Below are 26,976 nucleotides of genomic sequence, written 5' to 3'. Positions count from 1 at the left end.
TCTTTGTTGAATGACGATGTTTGAAGTTGCCCTGTAGGTATTGTCATGTGATTATTGATTTGCGATAGGCTCATGATTATTGCTCTTTACAAGAACGTCTAAGAAGGATTTTGTTTACTCAATTTTCAACTCCATTATGAACCTAATGCTTAGCTTCATGTTATTATTGTGCTGTAGAAAATTTGCTAGTCTGTATAGCTTTATCCCAAACAATAAATAGGTCATCAAAAAATCGAAGCCACACCTAGGATTTGGATTGAGCTATCCCTATAATGTGTCACCCCTTAGATGTTTATCGCCCTAAGCAACTAAACTCTATGTTTGAATTGAAAGGAGGAGTTATATCAAACCTCGAAATGATCCATCACTCTCCCTAGTAGAAGTCTACTGTGTTCTGCAAGTGTTACGTCTTATCTGAGTCTTTCCCTGATGATGTTAAGAGATTGTCAGATTGACATAATAATGGCTTTCAATATCAGTTCTTACTAGCTTATATGTGAGTCTAACATTAGCAGCTTGCAAAAGTTTGACCAAATAAGCTAAGTTTTCTACAAGGGAATCCGTGTTCCCTTGTAGTGATCGGATATTGCATAACGTAAATTTGGCAAGTTCCCATATTGGCAAATCTCATGAGCTGATAAAAATTTCAACAAAATTCTTTCCAATATCTTAAAGTCGAAAAATAAATAATTACATAAAATGTAAAAAAATACAAGGTTTTAAAAAAGTTGTTTTTAGAATTAGAATCCTTTAATAAAATATTGCTTTTTTCAAATTTATATTAAGAAATATAAAAAAGCACTTAAAATACTCAAATTAGAAAACAAGATAAATTAAAACTCATTTATTTTTGTTTGTCTTTTAAATTAAAACATTTAACGGTTTTAAAATAAAAAAAGGGTAACTTAAAAAAAATCATGTTTTTTAATTAAATGAATAAAGGGAAAAACCAAATTTAACAAAAAAATCTTAAATATTAAAGAAAAAGATTTTTACATCTATAAGTTAATTTGAATAAGGTTTTCTTCTTAATATTAAAAGAATTACAAAAAAAGTAAAATTAATATCAAATTTTACAAAACTTGAATCTGGAAGAAATATTTTAAGTTTCAAAAGTTTGTTTCAATCTTATAATTGTCTATAAAATTTAATTTTAGATATACGTATTTAAATATGAATTGAGCTATAGATAAAAATAATTTGTAATTAGAACTGTAGTACATAAATTGAAAAATGAGATTAAACTAAAAAAAATACTTAATTTTTTTTGTATTTGTATTTTTTTTAAGAAAAGTAAATATCATTCAGTATAAAAATCAAATATATTTTTTTGCATGACAAAAATTAGGTTTTTATTTTATATTAAGGTTTAATTTTAATAACTTTTTTTGGGTTAATATAATTTTATAAACATCTACATTTTTTTAAATAATATATATATTATCTAAATTATCATATAATAAAATCAAAAAATTTTACTAAGGATATTCTAGAAATAATTGGATAATTAAGAAAAACATTTAGGAGCGTCTCTTGGGATTACACTAAATATGTATAAGGGCTGCTATTTCATAAATTTTGCATCTCATATACTCTTGACATTTACTTTATGGACTGCCGAAGAACGAAGTAAAATGAAATTGCGCTAGTCTCATAAGATTTACACGTCTAAATATCGCTTTCATTTTGAGGATGATAAATAGTAAATTCAATTGAAGCAACCTATCAATATCAGCGCTACTAGCCTAAATTATGGATACCGATCTAATTATATCGGAATATATTTACAATAGGTCTTAATGCTCTTTTACTAACTTTTTGAATTTCAAACTTTTACTTAGAGATACTATAATAATAGAGTAGCGTAACTACACCTAATGCCTTTAGTCCACCTTTTGGAATTTTTTAATGATGGAAGAATTTAAATTATAACATATTTAGGTCTGATAAAAAACGATTCCTTTGCAAGCTCTTTACATGTCAGATAAGGTTTGCCGTAAAGAATTTAGTGATAACCTTAAATGTTTTTTAGAAAATTCGGCACGTAACGACAGAACATTCTTGTATAGTTCATATATTTCTTAAGAGGAAGCTAGGGCAGCAAAATAAATAATTTTTAGTAAAAAGTGATACTACAGATTACTTCTTTATAATTTATTGCTTTGACATACAAAATGCTACTTCTCGGAATTATTTAGCTCAAAACTATAAAAAGTTTAATAATGAAAATTTGGTAAAACATTTAGTAAACTAAACTCGGATTCTTTTTATAATCAACCAAATACTGACAATCTAATAGGTTATTTGATAATCTATAGTCAAAATATTAAGATTCTTAAGAATATTTCTACTTAAAATTAAAAAACAATAAAAAAAAAACAAAAAACGTAATTCCTGTATAACATCGCCTAATGAAGTCAGGTAACATGAAGTAGGAAATAACCAAGATAAATGAATTAAATAAATTTTATGAGAACCTAAAAACAAAGTCCTATAAATCAAACAACAGTACAATATACAGGGTGTTTCAGAACTATGGGATCAAACTTCTAGGGGTTGTTCAGTGCAACAGTAGAATCCATTTGAGTATAGGAACCCATGTCCGGAAATGTGTCACTACGCCACTACGCCCTAAGACGCGCTTAAATTTAGAAAAAATATTAATTACCTAAATAGGATCTGATGCATTTATTTTTTCCTTTTCTATATGATACCATCACAACAATTGTTCAAAATGTCTTCCTCCAACCTCAATACACCGATTTAAACGCCGCACATGATTTCGGCGGACTACACTAAAAATTTGATCCTCGTTTTGAATTATTTCAAATGCTGCTGTTATTCGTCCAATTAAGTCTAGCTCTGATTCTACTGGAGTTTCGTAGACTAAAGGCTTTACATGTCCCCATAAGAAAAAATCGAGCGATGTTAAATCGGGTGACCTAGGAGGCCAAGAAACTGCTCCACCTCTGGCAATCCAACGGTGCCCAAATCGCTGAGTCAAATACTCGCGTAATTATACAGCAAACTGAGCGGGCGCTCCATCATGCTGAAACCACATTTGATGTCTAACGTTTAGTGGAACATTTTCAAGGATTTCTGGGAAAACTTCCTCCAAGAAACGCAGATAAATAGGTCCTGTTAATAGTTCCGGTAAAAGGTATGGCCCAATTAAATAATTATCAACAATGCCTGCCCATACGTTGACAGACCAACGATTCTGATGTTTTCTTGGAAAAATTGCATAAGGATATTCTTCGTCCCAAACATGGCTGTTCCTACTATTAAAAATACCGTCTCTTATGAAAGAGGCTTCATCGGTCCACAAAACATATCGTAAAAAATTTGGTTGTGCAACGATGTGATCCAGAAGCCATCGACAAAATTGAACTCCAGGATGATAATCGGCTGCAGTCATACCTTAAACTGTCTGGAAGTGGTAAGGATGGAGTTGTTGCTCGTGTAGTACCCGCCTGACAGAAGCGTTACTCTTATTCATATTCTTAGCGACGTCACGTGTGCTATTTGATGGTTCATCGGTAACTCGCTGAAGCACCTCTTTCTCAAATTCGACCGTTCTTACGGTTCAAGCAACACCAGTATCATGCATCTTGGTCTTAAACATACCTGTCTCAGCGAGCCGCCGATGAACCGCAATAAACTTTTTGTATCCAGGATGCTGTCGTTCGGGAAAACGTTCATGATATAACCGCGATGCTGCTCGTGCATTGCAGCTTGTTGCTCCGTATGCCAAATGCATATCCGCCAATTCTTGATTGGTAAAGTTTTCCATTAGCAATAAATGTTTAAAAATTGTAAGCTATAACATTTTTAAACATGACATTGAGAATTGACATTGATAAGCATTGATTTTAAACAATTGTTGTTATGGTATCATTCATGGTACATTTCCGGACATGGGTTCCTATACTCAAATGGATTCTTCTGTTGCACTGAACAACCCCCAGAAGTTTGATTCCATAGTTCTGAAATACCCTGTATTTTTAAAGCCTTCAAATGGTGATATTGTAGAACCAATAAAATACCTGAAATAAGCGCTGGGCATCGATGGCACAAAAGGGGACATAAACAACTAATAATTTTCTTTATTAAAACACCATTAGCTTCTCTATTTAATCGAATGATTTTGACAGGTAATTATCCGTAGCTTTTAAAACAGGCTTAGTTAAGCGATTACATAAAAAAGGGAATAAAAAATTATTCTTTAACTATCGTTCAATTACCTTACTTTCTAACCATTCATTTTTTTTATCTTTGTTTCTACCTTATTTAAAATATTGAGAATTTTTGTTAAAAATCAAATAAGTCTTAGAGAATTTAGTTTTAAGTCAAAGATTTGGACCGAAGATGTAATTGTTTGCCTCACCAATAAAATATAGTTTGGCTTAAATAATAATAGAAAGTTGAATGCACTTAAAAATATTGACTTTATTAGTAAGGTTTTAAATATATAAAAAATATTCTCTCTTGTCCCTTGTCCTGTCCTTGCCTTGTCCCTCGAATACGATACACCAAGTTCAAATAGAAGACTGAACAAGTGAAAAAAAATCTTAAATATAGTTTATCGCAAAGCACAGTTCTTGGGCCATTAATGTTTTCAATTTATGTAAACGGCCTATTACAAGGTAACTATGATAAACACATCTCGTTCTTCGCTGATGTAACTGTTACATATTATGATGCCAATTCCTGTACAGAAGTAAGGATGAAAGTAATTATTAAATTACTGTGCTGCCTCCGGTCTAAATATACTTAATGTGGGGGAGGAACCGACCTTCGTCAACATACTCCGCAGAGAAGTAATTGATCTAACCATTGGCAAGGGACGCATTTGCGACCTCGTTAAAAAATGGCATGTATCTGACGAACCAAGTTTGTTGGATCACAGGTACATAAGATTCGATCTAGAATCTATAGATACAAATCCGGAGACCTACAGGAACGCCAGGAAAACGGACTGGGACCTCTTCAATGAGATACTAGGACGCGAACTGGAAAACTGTCCAACGGAGGCAAAAGACAATGTAGAGCTCGAAGTGCTGACAGAGTCAGTCACTGAGGCTATTAAAGTTGCTTTTGAAAACTCATGTCCACTAAGCAAACCGCGTCAAGCAGGGAACACCTCATGGTGGAACCAAGAATTGGGCGAGCTAAGGAAGACAGTAAGAAAGCTTTTTAACAGAGCCAAAAGAACTGGCGAGTGGAATCTATACAGACAACACTTAACCAGGTACAATGATGCTATAAAAAGAGCAAAGAAAGAAGGGTGGAGGAAGCTATGCCGGGACCTAACAGAGACACCAGCATATGCTAGACTCCACAAGGCAATATCCAAAGGGCCACGACAAACCCTAGGCTCTTGTCTAAAACCCGATGGAGAATATACGACAACCGAGGAAGAAACGCTTGGCTTAATGCTGAACACGCACTTTCCGGGATCGAAAATTCTCCACCAACCAGAACATACCCAGGACCCAACTCCTATCATTCTGAACAGGGGCAAAAGGGAACACTGGGAACTAGCAAAAAAGGTAGTAACCTACGAGAAGGTTAAATGGGCGATAAATTCCTTCAAACCATTTAAATCTCCCGGAATGGATGGCATAATGCCAGTCATGTTACAGCGGGGTAGCGAACTGCTGCTGGCTGCACTATGTAAAATAATGCGGGTAAGTCTAGCCACGGCGCATATACCAGAGAGTTGGAGGGAAGCAAAAGTAGTATTTCTACCAAAGACGGGACGCGACTCCTATGCGAAACCTAAATCCTTCCGACCAATCTGCCTTACATCATTCCTCCTAAAAATAGAGGAAAAGCTCATAGAAAGGCATATCAGGGACAATGTATTACGGGTCAACCCTCTACATCGACACCAGTATGCCTACCAAACAGGTAAATCTTGCGAATCAGCGATTCACGAGATAACCCAGAGGGTCGAACAATCTCTGAACAACAAAGAGATCGCCCTAGGAGCTTTCTTAGATATTGAGGGAGCATTCGACAATACATCATATGACTCAATCAACCGTGCGATAGCAGCACGAGGAATACATCTCATGATTGGCGGCTGGATAACCCAAATGCTAAATCATAGGAAAGTAGCAGCAAATCTCAACAGCACAACGGTTAAGGCCAAAGTGTGCAGGGGAACACCGCAAGGGGGCGTACTGTCATCGCTGCTGTGGAACCTTGTATCGGACAGCTTGCTGACATGACTGGAGAGGCAGCTTATCCTTGCTATAGGATATGCTGACGATATAGTCATCCTTACACGAGGGGGTAGTCAGGCTTATGTATTCGAAAAAATGCAAAGAGCCCTGACTACTGTCGAGCACTGGTGTGAGGAAGAACAACTAAGGGTAAATCCCACAAAAACTACTCTGGTTTCCTTTACCAAAAGAAGGAAACTAGAGCCTATTAGAAACATAAAATTTTATGGAGAAAATCTGCGACTTGAAGACGAGGTCAAATATCTAGGTATAACCCTGGATAAAAAACTCAGCTTCAAGAAACATGTAATCCAGGCTACAAATAAAGCCACGAAAACTCTTATGTACTGCAAGAGAATGTTCGGTAGATCATGGGGACTGTCACCAAAAATGGTACATTGGATGTACACGACATTGGTTAGACCCATCATTACATACGCAGCACCTATATGGTGGCATGCGGCAGAAAAGAGGACTGTAATACAGGTACTCAACAAAACACAACGAATGGCATGTCTGGGCATAACAGGAGCGATGTCAACAACGCCGACTGCTGCCCTAGAGAACCTGATAGGACTAAGCCCGCTACACTTAGTGGTACAGGCTGAAGCTATAACGGGGGCGAAAAGACTGCTGTCAAATGGCGCAACAATCCTATCGAAAGATGGGCACAATGCCTTATTTGACAAGATACAGGACCTTGGGCGCCTGGCCCTAAGAACAGACAGAACCAAGGTCACATACCTAGACAAACCTTTTATCATCAAAGAAAAAAGGGGACCACTGGACGCAGAAGCGAACAGGCTCAGGCAAAGAGGTTACTCAGTATGGCACACGGCAACCAAACGATCCAAGATCGGGGTAGCTGTGGGCATGGTGGAGGACGAACAACAGGGCAGACAACTTATGCTAAACCTGGGCCTCGAAACAACAAATTTACAGGCAAGCATAATAGGAATTCAAACCTGTGTCCAACTGATGAGAGAAGGGCTGCCAAGAGGCAAAACCTTCGCAATTTTCACAGGAGACCAGGCTGCAACACTTGCACTACAACAGTTCGAGACTAAGTCAAGGACTGTGCAAAGCTGCTGGGAGGATCTCAGGAACCTCGCCGAAGCGCAAAATAGGCCAGAGATAATCCTAGCAGAGAATATGGGCAACAATAAGGCAGCAAGAAGGGCTATCTAACTTGCAACCCAGGGAGCCAGCAACAGCCTGGTAGGCCCTGAACCAACGTGTTATGTCAGCGATAAGACCTGGAAGAGGGAAATCGGCAACTGGCTAACAAACCAGAACAAATTCTACTGGGAGCAGCTGCCAAAGATGGAACAATCCAAACAACTTATAGGCAGCCCACCCTTCAAGAAGGGTGAGAACATACTGGGCCTCTCCAGACAACAACTGCGAAGGGTCGCAGGGCTACTTACAGGCCATGCACCCAGCAGGAAACACCTGCATACGCTAGGGAAATCAGTTTCAGTCAGACGAAACAACTCTTCACATACTGTGCTTCTGTGAAGCATTTATGCAAGGATGAAAGTAGAACATGATTTACCTAAAATAAAGGAATCGTTAAATAAAATGCTATTAACTATCAACATAAAAAAGACCAAATATATAGCATTTAATTGCTCTAAAAAGAACAGACCCGGATTTTCAAACTTAACCATAAAACACTAGGTAATTAATATACAGAAAATTTAACATATAGATAATTTATTAAAGTGAAATATTTATATCGAAAAAGTCAGCAAACAAATAAAATAACGAAAACTGCTAAAACACAAATTATCCTATTTTTGTTTTATTAAATTACCAAATTTATCTCAATTATATCAGTTTGAAAGTTTAACGATTATGTTAGCTCCATAAGTTACAAAGATTAAAGGCTTTAGACTGGTATAACATACCACTAATAAGTTTAACTATATCACTATGAAAAAACACAATATCTATGGAGGAAATTTTTAGCATTTTTTATAGAATGAGTATAATACCAAAGTTAACAAATGTATTAACATTCTTAAAAGATTACCTCTATCACAACAACTACAACAATAGTTGTAATCTATAGACGGTGCCTCTATCCTTTTGATTATCATTTCCTTAATACCTATCAAATTTCTATCTCAAGAGCAGCTTGTAAAATAAAAACAGTTTTACAAATTTAAACATATAAGACAGAAACATAGTTAGCTCATAGTGCAATTAGGGAGGAAACTAACGTATCTTGGGGACTTAATAAAAAATTCACATACTTCTAGTCCAAAAAGAGCCCCAATTAGTCATTGATGGATTATTTAAGTAATATATGTAAATTTTTTTTTAATAAACAACACACATTAATAGTAATCAAGAGATTTAGAAAAGTTTTATTTAGCTTTCCTTTTTAACACGTTAAACTCTAAAAATTTAAAAGTTTAATAAATTTTAAATTACTCTATCAGTATCTCTAATGGTATAAGCTTTATCCGCTGTAAACGATGTTACATCATTGCTTGCTTTTTTTTTTAATTTGGTAGTAGAATCGGGGATTTGGCATATCCGACCATTTCTCTCCAAAATTTTTTTCAATAATTGATATGAGAAGGCGTATACTTTTTTCGCAATATTGTTCGCGCTTCAATAAAAGGAGCGCGGTAGCTTCGTTCAACTCCCACGTTATGGTTTTCAGTATTTGTCTTGGTTATGAAAAAGTATTTCTTTGCATTGAACTGAAAGCACTGCATTTTCGGGCTGTTTGTACATTTTAAAGCAGATATGTTATCGTAGACTTTGTTCTGAAGCGCCATGGGTGTTTTATATTCACTATTCCTGTAGCAGCTTATAAAGTATTTGGGTTCTCTTGCTGTGGATCCTTTTTTCAGTCATCAATTTTAATACTTCTTTTTCACTGTCGGCCGATTTTATTTTTTTATTTGACAGAATATACGCTGAGCAATGATCAGTTTTTGGGAAACCAAAGTTCAGATTTTAACGGGTATTGATATTGATTAAATTGAATTCAAAATATAATTAAAAGTTTTGATTGATTAAATCAGTAACGTTTTTTGTAGATGTTTTAGAGTAATAGCAATAATTTTTATAACACCTTGTACTCCATGTTTTGTAATATCCAGTATACCCAAGAAACTCTATATCACTCTTACATATGAATACTCTTATGATCAGCTAATTTTTTTATGTAGTATTTAACAAAACCAGCTTTCCCCTCACGAGTAAACATTGTTTGTCTGGATTTCTTAGGTTTCCTATGCTCATTATAGTCAGGAATAAAATTATTTTATTTTAGTTTCTTTGGATTTATATAAAAAAGATTGTAAAAATGCTGATTATCCTGAGCAAAATTACATACAATGCAAAGAGTAGTAAGTTAATTACAAGAAAAGTTTTTTTCAGAATGATTTTTACATGCAGGTATTTTTGGAGCACCCGGTGATAAGTATCAACAAAAATGAGAATTAGAACAAAAAAACTTAAAAAGTGTCCAATTACTAATTGATGGTCAAAGTAAATTATAAAAACTTTAAAAAACAGATTAGTTTTTCTCTTTTTACCCTGGCTTGCTTCCACAAAGTTTAATTAGCGAGCCGCTTGTTTGGTTTTTCACTCTTTTTTGAGCAAGCCTCAATGCTTCTTTTGAAATCATGTGTATTATAGCTCAGGACAATGACAACTTACAACAATAAACAATGAATAATTTTGCAATCTAAAATGTGCCACCTAACAGCACGTGGTTAACCTATTAGAGCCCTCTGTGTCCGATACCTTCCCGGAATTTTGAAACTAACAACTATTCAGAAAGCCGGTTTTGAAACAAAACATTCATTTCCCTATTTATTTTAGAGGGAAACTAGTCGCTTTTGAAACAGTTTGTTTTACCGATATATAGGCACCGACCCAAACTTTATGATTTCGCAATAAAGTAAATTTAAAAACAATGGAGTTATCCGGTTTTAAGTACTAGACTATACTAAATGACTCATTTGAATATAATTTACAATACAAGGTGTCCATCTATAACCTGACACATTTTAACTGCTTATAAGTCGAGAACGGAAAATGACAACAATGTGCGGTTTTCACAGAACTTCACCAATATTTTTAAAGTTTTTTTTGACAGTGTTGCCAAGTTTCAAAATTAACCTGAAATAGGAGGAAAAAAATTGATGATTTTCAAAGGCCGATTTCTCAAAAATTTTAAATGTAACACCCTGTACTTTTTAATTTCACATGAAAACTTGTTAAATCCCCTTTCCGAAAATGTACAAATTGTCTTAAATTCATAATTTTTTTTTACAGAGCCAATTTTAATAAATGACACCTTTTTAAAATTTTCCTAGAATACATATTCGGTGATTGATGAACATTTTCTGGTAATTGCCTGTGTATCGCTTTAGCATGATCATAATTAAATAATTTGCACTATTGCCGTGTCTATAAAAAGTATTTATTCTATGTATTAAATTACAACTATTTACAACAAACAATTTTATTTAATTTTAATTTTAAAAACAAACAATTGAAGAAATTAATTTTAATTTATAACTAATAAATTAGCTGCTGAATATGACCCCCATTTTGATCGGAGCACAAATGTAGACGGAGAAATAAGTTGCTGAAGGCGTTTTGTAGCATTCGCGGTGTAATTTGGTTGAAAACGTTTACTATGTTGTTGCGCAGTTCATCCAAATTTTTTGGGGTTGGATTGTAGCAACGGTCTATTTTTTACATATCCCCATATACAAAAATCTGGAATGGTTAGATCGGGAGAATAAGGTGCCCACTCGATTGAACCTGCTCGCTCTATCTATCTGTTTCCAAAAGTAATATCTAAGGAATCCCTTGCGACTCTGGAGAAGTGTGGTGGTGCACCGTCTTGCTGGAAGTAGACCGTGTCTAAAATTCCATGCTGCTGAAGTTGAGGATAAAAAAATGTTTCCAACATATCGGTGTAATTGTTTCCATTCACTGTTGCTTCTTAAAAACAAAATGGTCCATAAACTTTAGATTTCGATACTGCACACCAAACGTTCAGCTTAGGAGAATCTCTTTTAAATTCGTTATACACTCGAGGATTTTCACTCCCCAAATTCGGCAGTTATGCTTATTTACTCGACCAGTGATGTGAAATGTTGCCTCATCAGACATTATTAAATTGTTATCCGGCTCATTTCTAAAAAGATCTAGTAGTGTTTCGCACATTAAATATCTTTTTTCAAGGGGGCGACTTTCTATTTTTTGGAAAGTTTAAATTTTGTAGGACTTAAACTTAATTATTTTTAGAATTTTATGTGCTTTACTTTTTGACATATTTGTCGTTTGAGCTATCTTCCTAATAGATATTTGGATATTGTTTAAGGACAACAGTTCTTTTACCAGCAAAATATCATCCAATAGATTATCTTGTGCATTTAGGTTTGTTCTAACTTTTCTTTTAACTGTTCCCTCCTGGGAAAATTGGCGTACCCAATGAAGTATAGAATTGCGTGAAGGTGGAGGAGTGTAACAACCCCCTAGGAAAAATTTGTAAGGAAAATACGATGCGAGAGAAATGGTTGGTCGCAATTTAGCATAAATAAAAATAAATCTAATAAACAAATGACCTCTATAATATATCCCTATATACATTTTGAAATAAAATACACTTACCCTGAATTGACAGAATATTGAATTAGGTGACGCAGGTGAAGAAGATTAAAAATGAGGTAAAGTCGAACATCAATATTCGATTTATGAAAATTAAATCTTCCGGAGCAAATTTTCCAAAAATATGCTTAGACAGCTCAGATAATACGTCGAAACAATATCGATCAAATAAATCCCACTACATTGGCGAATGGTAAAATTTAATCCAAAATTTTAGCCGATAACTTCAAGCCAACATTTTTTTAATGTTCGCACTTTCCCACACTAAAAAACAAAGTCCAGGAAGTGACAATCTATCACCGCTAGTCAATCCCCCCTTCAATACTCATCAATAGACAGAAGATCCGATCCATCCAAATAATCCTATTTACAGTCTTGGCTCATACCGAAGCTAGCGCAACCCTGCATAACTAACATTACCATAATAAAACTCAGTAAATATGAAAAAAATCAAGGATTCACTATACACATTACTTAATTCAATAGGAAAGCTTTGTCGGTGAGATATCATTAGTAAAATAATATCCTGACCTGCCTATGTTTTGACAGAAATGTCAGTGTCCAAAAATTCAGAAATTGAAGGAACATAAAGTCAATGGTCTCAAATTAAGGCATCGTCAGATCTAAAAGAAAATAGAAAGCAACTCTAGTATAAAAACAACAATGCACAGACACAAATTAAAATGTTGAGATATGTCTTACCGGTGAAGCTATTGAATTAACACCACAAACATTTAAGTTAAAATAAAAATACATACAGAAAAAATTAAAAATAATGCGGACGTTCACATTAAATCCGGTGTTAAAACAAAATAAAATAAAAGTAAACAAAACAAGCAGAATGAGGTTAAGTTAAACGGGAGAACGGAAATACAACAAAAAATAAAATAAAAAGTGAAATATGACTTGGTCGAGGAATGAACCAGCGACCATGGGGTTCGTAGGCAAGCGCTAAACTTACGTGCTATCCAGGTCGTGGTAAATATTGTTAAATATTAAAACGGTTCAAAAGTAAAAACATCATTCACACAACACAGTACAGGACTCCTTTTTGCCCTTGTGATCTCCATCTTCTCTAATAAGTCAAGCTTCTTTCCCTTAGGGCACTCAGAAAGAATTTTTACATTTTCCGGGATGGAAGGAAAGTGTTTTGAGGACAATAAATGACTTGCAAAAGCCGATTTAATCTCGGTGATTTCTGTATCTTTGTGTTTGTTATATTCTCTTAAGTGTTCTTACACTCTCGTTTTTATTTTCCTTCTAGACTGACCAATGTAAACGGCATTACAGTCCCCGCAGTTAAGTGAGTAAACTCCCGATTGAGTTAAAGGTTCTCTTTTATCTTTAACGTTTACGAGCTTTTTAAATAATGTGTTGGAAGTTTTGAATGATATCTGTGATGAACTTGTATTTATCATAAAATTTTAAATAAATTTTAATAATTATACTAAATGGAAACTTGTGGATTATTAATAAATGGATTATTTACTGCAATCTGTTTAATTGTAGCTAACTCTTTTTGAAAGGTGCTTGCCGATAATGATATTTTGAATAACCGGTATAGAAAAAGGAGTTAAATGCAGCAAATTTATGAGAATACGGGGAATTAGAATCAAACTGGATAATGTTGTCCGTCGAGGAAGGTTTTCTATAAATATCAAAGGTGATTTTGTTGTTATCTCTAGTCAGCAAAAGGTCTAAAAATGGAAGCTTACCGTCTTTTTCTTTTTCTAAAGTAAAAGTTAGGATGTAGAGAGTTTAAAAAATACAATAAATTATCCAGTCCGAGTTCATCCCCACTCCAGGTCAAACAGACATCATCCACATACCGTTTGTAAAAAACAATGCCCTTGGCATAGGTACTACACATTATCTTACTCTCCAGGTATGCATAAGAATCTCACTTAAAAACTGGGACAGACAAGAGCCCATCACCCATTGGTCTGTTTGAAGAAACAATCGTTAAATTTAAAAAAGTTTTGGTCAAGAACAATCGATAATAAAGTGATTAGGTTGTCTATAATCAGTTTAGGTAAGGAGGTTTTATTTAACAAATTTAACAATATCAACGCAATCCTTGGGAGGTATACTTGGAAAGAGGTTTTTAACATCTAAAGATAATAATATCGTTTTTTCAGATATTGGTGTATTTTTAAGGGTCAGCAAAATCTATAGAATTTTTAGTGGAGTAAATGTTATTAGATGCTGTAATATCTCTTAAGACTTTAATAAGCCACGAGGATAGTAAATAAATAGCAAGGTGAATCTAAAAAACAAACTTCAGGACAAATGGGATAGCCAGTCTTATGGACCTTGGGTAAACCGTAAAGTAAAGGTGTTTTTGGGTTCATGGGGTATAACTTATACTTATTAGTATGGAAGAAGTCGAGGGTGAGCGCGGTGTTATCTAAAGTATTTTTGAGTTTATTAAAAAATGAGTATGTTGGGTCTCTAGGAATAGGTACAAACTCATTTGAATTCAAAAAATGGAGAACTTTTTCGATATAATGACATATTTTCATGAGTACCAAGCAATTACCTTTATCCGCCCTTGTGACAATCAAGTCGTGAACCCTGATTTTGTCTTTAATTGTTTTTAGGATTTTCTGATTACAGTTCGGATGTTTTATGTTATGAACGCAAGAAATATTTGTGTTTTGAATTATGCTTTCGGCCTCTACTACTAACGTCTTCCTACACTGAATATTAGCACTATGAGAAAAATTAAATTTTAAATTTCATTTTAACACGTCCTCTTCCGCTTTAAAAAAAACAACGTCGGAGTGTAATAACTGTAATGCCGTTTACATTGGTCAGTTTGGAAGAAAAATAAAAACGAGAATGCAGGAATACTTAAGAGAATATAATAAACACAAAGATACCGAAATCACCGAGACTAAATCGGCTTTTGCAAGTCATTTATTGTCCTCAAAACACTTTCCTTCCATCCCAGAAAATGTAAAAATCCTTCATGAGTGCCCCAAGGGAAAGAAGCTTGACTTATTAGAGAAGATGGAGATCACAAGGGCAAAAAGGAGCCCTGTACTGTCTTGTGTGAATGATGTTTTTACCTTTGAACCGCATTTAGTTTTTAACAATATTTATCACGACCTGGATAGCACGTAAGATTAGCGTTTGTCTACGAACCCGATGGTCGCTGGTTCATTTCTCGACCAAGTCATATTTCACTTTTTATTTTTTGCTATATTTCCGTTCTCTCCTTCCATTATTCTCCCGTTCAACTTAACCTCATTCTGCTTATTTTGTTTACTTTTATTTTACTTTGTTTTGACACCGAATTTAATGTTAATGTCAGCATTATTTTTTATTTTTTATGTATTTATTTTTGTTTTAACTTAAATGTTTGTGGTGTTAATCAATAGCTTTATCGGAAAGTCATATCTCAACATTGTAATTTATGTCTATACATTGTTGTTTTTATACTAGATTTGATTTCTATTTTCTTTTAGATCTGACAATGCCTTAGGGGGAAACGACTGTAATCGTTTTTTTTAAAATAAACATAATTTGAGACCATTGACTTTGTGTCCCTTCAATCTCTAAATTTCTATTATTAAGAGGTCTCTTTAAAAAAAATAGACTACTTTTTTGAATCAGTGTCCAAAATTTGAATGTCAAACATAACCTGTAAGAAAGTGAAAGTGGCATGTTTACTTTTGAAAAATCTATAATGATTATTTAATGGGTTTGTTTTCTCCTAATAAAATAGAGGAAATAAATTAATACAATTAGTTTTTATGTTTCCTAGACCACTTCCAATCAATAAGGTAAGTACCAAGGGTCTTTTCCCCTAATAAGGAATAAAGCATGAAACACAACACATTCCCTGACTGCTGCCTGCTAGACAATACTGAGTGAATTGAACAATTGTGGAGATAAAACAATAAAGACATGAAATGGTGATAGTGCGACAAGTTACCTGTGTACTAAATTAAAAACTAATTCAATACTCACAGAAGGCATTTATTATTAATTCCATGCTATCACTGTTTTGTATTATATAGTGCATTCACTTTATTTATGCAGAATAAATGGTTAAATTAGATAGAAGGTTTTCTATTTGTAATTTTATTGGATATAATAATACTATTATAAATTTCGACTAATTAAATGCATTTTTATATTCATCCATAAGAAAAAATAACCGTAACACAAGGAACGTGTCTTTGACTATTGTCGCAAAATCAAAATAACATCCTGTATATAAATATAACAGGGAAAGTATTCGGCGCTATTGTTTTTAAATTAAATTGTTTGCTGAACGTGAGCCGAGCCTAAAAGTTCATACCCTGTTTAAAAAACAATCAAAATTTTAAAAGCTTCTTTAACTCGACAGTTTTATGAAGTTTTAGAACTTTGCACCCCTAAAAGAGAATGACATACAGTTACGGAACGAGCCAATGCATAAATCATCTATTGACAGTTTTATTAAAACTTTTTTAATGGTGTGTTTAGAGACTTTTTTTTTAGATTTCTGTCACGGTAAAGCTGGAATATAGCAGTTTTTTTGAGCAGTGTCTATAAAATTTTAATAAGAATATAAGTCCTTAATAGCCGCAATTTTCATATCATTTTTATTTTGGTTGACGATAATGCATTTTTAAGTTTAAATTATAAACTGATATAAAAAAATATATATATTTAAATTTGTTTAGTGTACCAGGTAATATATTAATCCGATTTATATGCAAATAACAAAGGAAAAACCTTTTCATTCTCGCTTGTATAATTGTCATAAAATATTCTAACATCATATTTAAAAAATAGTTAATTTCCAAATACTTTCGCTTTTATTTAAAGTTATTAAATTTATGCCCTCAAAGAAAGCTTATATCGCAACAAAGCAAGAATATAAGTTTTTACCCTATATTTAATAAATTCCTTTATGCATATTATCTTGCCTTTGTCCGTCTGCTATATTTCATTTTAAAGGGAAAGTTCGATAAGCAATAATTTATAAACCAATCAATACAGCCTAACGATAGAAAAGTTGAATTATAGGCCAGCAAATAAATTTAAATCCTATTCGACTGGAAAATGTGATAAAAGGGAAACATGGGCGATAGAAATGTTTAGATATTTGGGCTTTAAATTCTTGTTTGCTTTTTATACTGTAATATTTTATAAAAAGGACCAAGAGAAGTAAAGTTGATGGATCTAGAATATAATAGTTAGACATAATAAATTTATGGCAAGCAGCATTGGAATATTTTGCTTGAAATATTATTAAAAAAATTATAAGTTTATATTTGGAATATAGGCCATTTAGTCAAGTAAAAAAGAGGATGATAAATTTCCCTTTTTCTAAATATTTTCAAGGCACTATTCTACCTTTTTTAAGATGCTATTCTTAGAACTAATAAAATACTTATGAAACTATTCTAATTAATTTTTTTTACATTGCGAGTAAATGAATCTAAATAAACTCTACCCGCTCTTATAACACAAGACTTACTAGGAATATTACAGGAATTTCCATTAAGCCTATTTAACAATCAAAAGTTTTATCACCAATCATCCAGAAATTAATTAAAGACATCATAAAATTTACTTTACAAAAAGATTTATTTAATTTATGATCTTTTATTTTATTCATTTAGTTCTTAAGAAATTATTTAAGTTTATCTATTAAGCTTTTTTTATTCTGTTAAAATTTACTTTTGTTACAAGTATTTTGTTTCTTAGTCTTTCATTTAAAAATTTTAGTTCTTATTATAACTACAATTTAAAACTGTGAAAGTACTGTTTTATATTTTTTTGTTTTGCAAGCCCTAATAAATTTGACAAATGTAATTTTAATAATTAAAAAGATAAGAAACATATAATTATATTTTTTTATTAACTATTTAGTAAAAGAATTTTAAAGTTGAAAAAGTAATATTAAAATAATTTCAAATTTATATGTTGTTTAATTATCATTTAAAATTTATATTCGCTATCAGTTTTTCTATTTTTTTTTTATAACCTTTTAAATTTGCTCATAAGGAATTATTTTGAATTTTTATTAAATTCGTAATATTTATGTGTTTTTAAATTTTAGAAAAATGAATTAAAATTCTTATAAGTTTATTTTACTTTAAGAATATGAGTTTATCTTGTGAAAGTCGTTATATTTCTCAAAGAAACAACGTTTTACATCACAGAATATACCAGGGAGCAATTTAAAAACCTTCGACCGTTAATAACATTCTTGCAGTTGAAAATATGAAAAATCAGGACGACACGTGAATTTTATTTGAAAAAATTATACTTTAAATGAATACTTTTAGCCCTCTTGTTCCAACTTAGAATCTTCAATGAGAAGTAGAGGCAAGTGGCACATCGTTTCTAATGGGCAATTTATTTTAATTCTCTTCTCTTCTTTGGTGCTTCTTAACAAGTGTTCAAATATTCGCGTTTTAATGTTGCAGAAGCAATTACAGAACATCATAAACATTAACGATTTTCTTCTAAATTCCAATGAGCGGCAACTTCCACAGTACGAAATATAGCCTTCCTCTGCTTTATTGCTCCCTCCTCCCTTGGATAGCACCATTTCAAACTTTATTTGAGGTTTTTGGATATGGGGAACCTCGAAAAATATTCATCAAAATATATTCTGATAAAATTTCGATGATAGTTTACGTTAGTTTACGTTCAGTTTCAGTCCTAGTTAGTCAGCGCTAATTTTCGATGTGTAATGATTCATATTCCACAAAAATCCTTGCTACTTTATCAACAATATCTAAAAATACGTTGTTTTTTTTAACAAACATGGTAAACAAATTTAAAATATGAAGCCAAAACTGAAATATTATTGTTAATTCGCTTTCCCTTAATAGGTTCGTCAGTAATAACTTTTATTAAATGCATAAATTGTGAAAGTGGTTTATTTTTTTAAGAAAGAACTAAAATTATTTCCATTTTTATAGAGAGGTTGGAAAGTTCGCACAAAAGGACGGTATTGGTTTTTAATAAAAAAAACCGAAACGTGACGGATAAAGTTCTCCGAAGCTGGTTTGATGAGCAATAGAAAAAAATAACCAACAAATCATGAATGAAGGTTCTCAGACTAAGGTTTTCAGATTATTTGGTGCAGAGCCCACAAGCTCCTTACGGATATTATCAGAACAGATACAAGTATCACACGCGATAGTAAAAAGGGCACTGAAAATGCATAAACTCTATATAGACAAAATGCAGATACGTCAAGAACTGACGATGATTTTGAAGCATAGAGTTTTGTTAATCAAATCAAATCAAATCAAATCAAAATGGTGTATTTGTCAAAATTTACAGTTTTATAGGTCAATAAAAATTATAAGGAAAAAAAAATTACATTGACAAATAGGATTATTCTCTCGATTATAAAACCATTTTCCCGAAAAAGCACAAGCAAAGAAGGGATGAAAAAGCCCTTTACAATTTATAAAAACAATTTTACAAAAATAAAAATAACGTTTTTATATAGGAATGCAAAGTAAGATATACAATTAATTAATCTAAGATTTTAAGACAGGCAGCGGCAGTGCGACAACGGACGAGCGCAAGGAGAGAGGACAGACCAGGCAAAAAAAGACTCCAAAAAATAACCCGAAGATGTGTGCATCGGTCTAGGCTAGGCTATCAAAAGATATACGTATGTATGTTACGGAAAAAGAAAGAATAAAACTAAAAACGGAATTTTAAAATATAATCTCCGAATATGCCACTGAAAATTAGCATATTATATACACATGCATATCTCATGTTACATGTTACTATTTCTTGTATTATGTTATTACGCATTATTATATTTTATATATCACTCTACTTGAATTAATTGCCAATTCTTTGCTCCATAAGTAGTTTAGATTTTATTTGACCAAAGAAAGCTTCCAAGGGCATTTGCTTTGTGTCATTGTTTAAGCCATTTCACATTTGAACAGCTACATACTTAAAGGAACGTTGAAATGCTGCGCTTCTATGCAATGGTACGATAAAAACGTTGTTATTTCGTGTGGCATGCGCATGTTCGAATTCTTGAAACTGACTTCTTAAATTAAATGGTTGATTACTATTTACTATGCGATATACAAAATTATACATATGTAGCTTTCTTCTATTGTTCATATTTAATATTTTATTGTTATTGAGATAAGGCGATATGTGGTTTCTGTAGGGGATACTATAAGAGAATCTCATACAGGAATTTTGGACTTTTTGTATAATTTTTTTATTTTGTGAAGATAAAGAATTTCCATAGACTACATCACCATAATCAAACAATGACAAAATAATACTATCGCACAATAAGTAATTTTGTTTTGCCGATAAATTTCGCTTAAATTTAAAAAGCTTTTTTAAACCTAAATAAGCAATTTTCGTTTTATTTTTTATGTGTAATTCAAAAGGGAGAGCTGTCAAATATAACGCCTAAATTATTTGCCTCGGAAACAACTGGAATTATTGAAGTATTATCAATAGATATAGGATTTAAGGATAAGTTGTGTTCGAGCCTTTGCCTTATATTAAAGTTGGAGCACATAATAAGAATTTAAGATTTTGTGGCATTAAGCTTAATATTATGATTTTCTGCATATTTATGTCGACTAATTAAATCACTATTAAAATGTTGATAGAATAGTTTTATATTATTAATGTGAATTGGAATATAAACTTGGGAATCATGGGCATATTGTTCAAAGTGGCGTGTTTTTTTTACTTTGTACATATCAGTCACGTAAATAGAGAAAAGTAACGGCGATAGTATAGAGCCTTGAGGAACTCCCTGGTTAAAAGGTGTAAATTCTGAGTAATGCTTTTCAGACTGCCGAACCACCATTACACAACTTTCTCTATTACGCAAATAATCCTTGAAAAAATTTATACCGCTCTCTGAAATACCAATATATTTTAATTTCGCCAATAACATATCATGGTTAATGGTGTCAAAAGCCCTACTAAAGTCCAATAAGGCCATACATGTTGGCTGACCATTCTCCTCATTTACCCTAATATCATTTAAAATACTCACCAAACTTGTAGACGTGCTAAAGTTTTTCCTGAAACCGGATTGACAATCGGGGATAATTTTATGAATATCAACAAAATTTGAAATTTGATTAAAAATATGTTTTTTCAGAATTTTAGATGATGCTGGTAGAATACTAATTGGTCTGAGATCTTTATGCTCTTTTGGAATGGGTTTAATAATTGCCCTTTTATACACATTTGGAGACTTTTTTTGAAGAATACATTCGTTAATAATATGCAATAAAGGACTTAAGCAAAAAGGCAAACATAATTTTATATCTGTTATAGAAATACCATCGATTCCCGTTGTATTTGATTTAATAGTCGACATTATTTTAATCATATCGTCTTGGTCCAAAATCTGGAAATTAAGTTTTATATTATTTATGGTATTATTTTGATAAAATTCAAGACATTCTTTACTTGCAGTATCAGGTAGGGTGGAAACAGTATTAAAAAAATTCCCAATATCTGTTGGATTTGATATGTTAGTAGGTAGATAGTTTTGATATTTTTTTCCTTTAGTTAAGAATAGTTTATCTGCTATTCTCCAAAATTCTTGTCCTTTTTTGTTTGATAATTGATTAAAGAATGTTATTTTTTCTGGTATTATCGCATGTTTTGTGTAGTTTCTTAGCTGTTTATAATATTCAAAATGAGGCTGAGATTTACTTTTCAGATATTTTTTATGAGCACGATCACGTAATTTGATAAGAGTTTTTATATTTTCGGTTATCCATGGACATTATATTCTCTCTTTAATAATTTTATTTTTAATCGGAGTATGTGTATTTAAAAGCTGTAAAATATGTTCATTAAAAAACTGCACTTTGTCATTAATATCTATAAGGCGGTACATCTGATCCCAATTTATAAGCAAACCATCGTTTATAAAATTTTCCATATTTATGTTGTTGATATTGTTGTTTCCATATTATGATCCGTGATTGTTTCTGCTATGGCACGCGACTCTGATTTTAATGACACCAAATCATTACTGCAAATTATATAATCAATAAGGGTACTATCACCAGTGTTCATGTTAATTCTTGTTGGTTCTGTAATACGCTGTGAAACATTAAAATACTCTAAAATAAGTTTTAGTCTATTTGAATATGTATTTTGTTTTAAAAAATCAATATTAAAGTCGCCTGTTATAATTACGTAATCGAAATATAAAGTTAACCTAAAAAGATCCACCAAGTTATCTAAAAAAGCTGGTATGCTATTGGCAGGGGCACGATATATCGTAATAAGGGCGAAAGATCGTTTTTTAATTGTAAATGATATGCCCAATACTTCAAAATTATTAAAAGCCAAATTTAAGTTGTTAAATATTACAGAATTTTTTATGTATAGTGCAATTCCTCCACTATGACCCTCTTCTCTATCTTGTCTTATTAACTTATATCCTGGCAAATTAAAACATTGGGTTTCACTGTCTTTGTCTAGCCAGGTTTCCGTAAGGGCAAAAAAATCAAAAGGACACTGTGACATATACCAAGAAAATTCATTAAATCCTGTATTCATTGACCTGATTTTAAGTGACCCACCGATAGGTTTCCCATAAAATTAGCTACCAAATCCTGCATGATATTTTGATTATCCGATACACTCACACTACTGAGATCATTAGCCATAATCTATACAATTAATTTTAGTTTTAGCCCCCCGTACCCCTCCCCAAGCTCCCCCGACTGCAACTGCAGCGCCAATCCTGCCATAACCAATTAAAATAAAACCCTGCATCTTTAAAACAATAACACAGCAAAGCACCGGTACGCATATATACGATACGCATATATATATAACCACTCCAGATATATAAATTCATACCCCTTGAAATAGCAATACCTTTTAACAACAGTTAAAAAGAAAGAAAATTATCCTAGTAAACCAACCCAAACATTAGAAACGAAATTATAACAACACCAAACAACCCCACAAAATATTTTAAATATGTATTTAACATATTGAAAAACCGCAGAAAAAATCTAACTTTTTTTTCATACACTTACCTAATCCTAATTACAAAAATTATGTTCTTGTTTATTTATTCATTTCTTTTTTTTCAGAAATATAGTGTGCAAATGACAACCAAAGAATACATATCAAAAAGTACTTACAATTCGGTGTTAAACACAGTCGCACTATTTTTTAATCCGGATAATTCTATTTCGTTGCTAATTCTGCGCACAGAACCACCACACTTCACATATATGGAAGTTAAGTTATGATTCATTAACGCTATCTCTAATATTCTGACGAATATGATTAACTTTTTCTTAATGTAAATGTTAACAAACAAAATTGGAATATTGGTTAATATTATCCAATATTGGTCAATACTGGAATGACGAATGTTCGTATATGTTTCGAGAAGGCATGCACAATATCCCCAAAAAGTTAATTCTTGGGTTGGTATTTGTTGAAATATCATAAAACTTGTCTTTATCTTTGTATATTTAAACATATTTATTTTAAAATAATACTTTATGCCACTCTTAGTTCAAAAATTTAAATAAATTAGTAACGATTTAAAAAAATATATTTACCTAGAATCTTTGTTGTAATTATTGTATCTTTTAAAATATTATTCTAAAATACCTTATTGTACCTACGTTACCTAGTATTGTACCTACCTTTCCTAGTAGTAAAAAAGCTGACTTATTGCTTTCGTGAAACAAATAAAGGTAGCAATAATAGCAGCTTTATGCACCGTAGAATGGGTATTCTAAATAAAACCCTTTTTTATCTCCCTGCCCATACATTTTTATTAGGACAAATGCCTTTCCGGTGAGTAGCTAGAAAAAAAAACAAAAACCATGAATAATTACTAGGAAGTATGAAAACGAAACAATAGGAAAATACGGAAAAGGCTCGCTGCATCTAAAATGAGATCTAGTCATAATAAAGAAATATCTTTTACGTTGAAACCATTTTGTGCAACGTTGATTTTAAGCGGATACTGTAAATTGCCATGACAAAGCTGTTGCTGTCAGTTGGGCTAATCCGAGATAAACCAGAGCTATTTTTGCTAGGAGCATAGTTCCAGCGAAAACTTTAAGCGATATTAGAATGCTGGAAACAAATAGCTGATTTTTTACCATTGATTGATTTTTATGATAGTTGCTGCAACCTGCAGCGAAATTTTCCGGCCATCCTGTGATAAAAACTGAAATTTATATGATATCGTAAAACCTTATGGTTTGGTTATAAAAGGAATGATGGTGTTTATGACTGAAGGTTTATGACTATGAACGGGTGTGCAACATTAGTTGAAAAATGCTAGTTGCAAAATGCTAATTTATTAGATTTTAATTAGCCATAAAATGGATCATTTTAAGAGTAACAATAAATTTTGGAAATATAAGTTTTTATCAGGCTTTAACAAATAGATATTTTAATAATTAGGTAATATTTTCATATTTACTTTTTTTTGTAATTTAAATGTTTTGATTATAGTTACATTATTACATAAAAAAGAGGTAAAAAAGGGTACAGTAAGACTAAAAAAAATAATATATTAAAATAGATACTACGTTTGAAAAAAATCTATCTTTCCAACTTGTTTTTTGTAACAGAGACTTAATTCTTTATTAAAGTACTTTAAAAATTATATTAGTTATTTAATAAAACTTATAAATTAAAAAAAAATCTTATCCTGGTTTCGATCATAGTCTGTCCTTAGAAACTACAAAATACGAATAATAGTATCATTGATAGTCAAAAAATGAATAGTATAGAGTGAAGCGATTATTAGGTTTATAATAATTATAGGATTAAAGGCTGCTATAAATATTGTAAATACGGTAAAAAATCACAACATCAGTAATGGAAGAAAGGAACGCATTATAAACTCCTGGACAAAATTATCGCACCACTTGATTTTTAGAGATTTTTTTTTAATAAAGATAAAAAAATAAGCAAACTTATAAGCATTGTTAACTATGCATTATTAATTAACAAAAACAATTATATTCTATTTAACAAAACGAGATTTAAGTAACTAAATTCAATACATGGAAAAGCATCGATTTTCACTAATTTCAATTTTGATACAAAAATAAAACAATAGACCCATAATGAATTCTTAATAACGTATATTGCCACCTCTAGCTGCAATGATCGCTTGAAGTATTCGCAGCATTCCTCGTATCAAATTATGAAAACTTTCCTGCGGATGTATTCTCACTCCTCACGAGCAGCATGTTTCATGATGGCAATTCAAGAAGGTTCAACAGATTTATTGGTCAAACTATAAAATGGTTCGAAATCAGACACTAAGTAAAATTAGGATAAAAGGGATATATATTTTCAAGAGGCTATAGATAATAGTGTGGATGATTATCCATATGGTTATGCGATAACAATTCAAGTATTAATGTGGCTAAATCAAATCTTTATGTGTTTGGAAGTAAAAATTGTGGCAAATTTGAATAAAATTATAATATTCATGTATGATGTATATTTGGGTGTTATCTTCAATTTAAACCTTAATTTTTATTCAAATGTTGATATCATAACACGTAAGCCTCTCGTTTCTTCCAGAAAATTTACTTTTATTTCAGCAATTGAGGAAAATCTATCATTTTAGTTAAAATTGCTTCTTTATATTAGTACTGTCGAACCACATATTAATTTTTACTTGGCACTTTTTCCTCGCATCCCAAACTAAAAAAGCCACAGGTTACAAATTATACAGAATACAATCAAATTATTTTAAAGTGTAATAGATATACGCCAATTGATACCGTGTTAAACTTTTTCTTTACATTTACTTGTATCTTTATATTTAAAATTAATTTTTAATTGCTTCTGTAATATATTTATGAAAAAACAAGATTATTTAGTGATATATGCTTAATTATAGTACTAGAGATGACTACTAATTTTTAATTGGTTGTACTTTAGAACGTTGAGAAGAGCACATTTATGGTTTTGTTTTATTGTTGATTTTACAGTAGGCCTCTGCGACACAGCGTTTCTTGAAGTGCGACATTTTAGTGCTCTCTTAGACTAAAACACTGCAATATCTGTAGATTTCTGGGATGTTCCTGGTGTTCCTGGAAATAACCGGGATACAACTTAGAGTAAAATATCGCAATACCTTAAACTTTGAAAATAAATCAACAACCACAACTTGACGTTGAAACTACGAAATATAATTTTGTATACGAAATATATATTTGTATTTGATATATCTTTTTTTTTTTGGTCAAACATCAGTTTAATAAGATGCATATTGTGCTCTTGCTATAGTAAATGTGTTATAAAAAAGTAATAATTCTTTAGTTTATAATTTTTTCATGGATTTAAGTTTATCTAAATAGGTTAAAATATTATTCTTATTTTTTGACTTATGAATATAGCTATTATGCTAGTAAAGAAAGTTTCTACAGGACTTCCCTATCTTATTCGGTTAGCTTTTATGTATCTATGTTTTCACCGCAATACAGTACCGCCATTTCAGCACTGTGGCGTCTTTCGTTATCTATATAAGGTCCAAAAACCATTTTGAGAACTTTTTCTTTAAATTTAAGAAGTTTACTTATTTTCTGTTTATACAGTGTCAAGTTTTCGCTGCCAAAAGTAGCTACTGGATAAATTACTGCGCTCTACAAAGTTAGGTTAAACTGTCTCTTCAACAGTTTCAATTTCAGTAGTGTTATGAGATACACACTTAATTTCCCGCCATTATTCGTGGCGAGAAATCTTTTTCTACTTGAATGTCATCCGTGATTTTGTAAATTCCTTATCCACTTTAAAGTTAAACTTATTGAGGGTTATTTATATTTAGTTTTTTCTTTCTTTTCTCGCAGAGGTAGATTACCTGTTTCTTTCTCAACTTATAATAAAAGCCCTCGAATATCTCCTGCTAAATGGGCCACTGTATCGGTCATCAGCAAAAGCCGATAGCAATTTTGAATCCTGATAGGCAAAACCTTCTGTTAACTCTGACGCTATTCTGCTAACTGCATATTTTAAGACAAAATTGAATAATAAAATGTCTCTGTGTCCGAGGTCTGATGACTCATTAAATACTAATATGCTTGATATGCCCATCTTTAACCTTACCAGC

The sequence above is a fragment of the Anthonomus grandis genome, chromosome 12, assembly GCF_022605725.1.
Source record: "Anthonomus grandis grandis chromosome 12, icAntGran1.3, whole genome shotgun sequence".
Taxonomy (NCBI): domain Eukaryota; kingdom Metazoa; phylum Arthropoda; class Insecta; order Coleoptera; family Curculionidae; genus Anthonomus; species Anthonomus grandis.
Note: the sequence above shows the minus strand (reverse complement) of the source record.